This window comes from Primulina huaijiensis, chromosome 4 (genome assembly GCF_012295235.1).
Source record: "Primulina huaijiensis isolate GDHJ02 chromosome 4, ASM1229523v2, whole genome shotgun sequence".
Taxonomy (NCBI): domain Eukaryota; kingdom Viridiplantae; phylum Streptophyta; class Magnoliopsida; order Lamiales; family Gesneriaceae; genus Primulina; species Primulina huaijiensis.
This window is the reverse complement of record NC_133309.1, coordinates 8,583,287-8,584,872: the sequence shown is the minus strand read 5'-3', so window position 1 is coordinate 8,584,872 and position 1,586 is coordinate 8,583,287.

Genomic DNA, 1,586 nt, shown 5'->3' with positions numbered 1-1,586 from the left:
GAGTGTATCTCCTTGGGGTGCTCCAGTATTATTTGTGAGGAAGAAAGACGGTTCTATGAGACTTTGCATTGACTATCGACAACTGAACAAGGCTACGGTAAAGAATAAATATCCTTTGCCTCGTATTGATGATTTATTTGATCAGTTGCAGGGTTCTTCTGTATATTCCAAGATTGATTTGAGATCTGGATACCATCAGCTGAGAGTCAAGGATTCGGATATCTCAAAAACAGCATTCAGAACCAGGTATGGACATTACGAGTTTATTGTCAAGCCTTTCGGTCTTACGAATGCCCCAGCTGTTTTTATGGGATTAATGAACCGCGTGTTTCAAAGGTATTTGGATGATTTTGTTATCATATTCATTGATGATATTTTGATTTATTCAAAGAATATGATTGAGCATGCAGAACATTTGAGAACTGTGTTGAAAATTTTTACAGCTGAGAAATTATATGCTAAAATGTCGAAATGTGAGTTTTGGTTGAGACAAGTAGTATTTCTGGGTCACATTATAGCTGGAGATGGGATTTCTGTGGATCCTAGCAAGGTTGAGGCCGTGATCAGTTGGCCTAGACCGACATCTGTGCCAGAGATACGAAGTTTTATGGGTTTGGCAGGATATTACCGTCGATTTATTAAGGATTTCTCGAGTATTGCTAAACCTATTACTCAGTTAACATAGAAAAATGCTCCGTTCATTTGGTCAGAAGACTGTGAGTCCAGTTTTCTGGAATTGATGAAACGATTGACCAGTGCCCCGATCCTAACTATCCCCTCAGGTAGTGGTGATTTTGTTGTGTATTGTGATGCTTCTCACAGAGGTCTGGATTGTGTGTTGATGCAGCAAGGGCATGTGATTGCTTATGCCTCGAGACAGCTGAAACCGCATGAATCTCGCTACCCAATTCATGACCTTGAATTGGCAGCCATTGTATTTGCTTTGAAGATATGGCGACACTACTTCTACGGTGAGAAATTTGAAATTTATTCTGATCATAAAAGTCTGAAATATTTGTTTTCACAGTCTGAGTTGAATATGAGACAGCGAAGATGGCTTGATTTGCTTAAAGATTTTGATTGTGACTGCAGTGGACAATGCATTGGTCAGGAGTCATAACAAAATTTTCCATTTTACGTGTTTTTTTTTTTATCCAAATACCAATCCAACACCACAGACACATTATTTACATATGAAAACTCGACGAGAAACAACATTGTCTCGTGAGATTCGTCGTTTTTGTCGCCCGTGTCGGCCATCGGCGCACCTGCTCGCGTGTCATTGGGCGCATCATGATTTTATTCGGAATTCAAATCCAACGCCACAAATGCGTTATTTACGTAGGAAAACACGAGGGAAAACAATCGTCGCTCGGGAGAATCATCATTTATCTCGCCTGTTTGCGCTAAATACCCCGTGTACCTGCAGCCCTTGTCTCTGGGGCTAGCAACTTGGGCGCCAACGGGGCACGATTATTTCGAATCGATTCCCTTGCCCAAGAAAACCAGCACCATTATTTATACCAATCCAACACCATTGGCACATTAAATACATATGAAAACGAAAAACCAATTTGTCTCGAGAG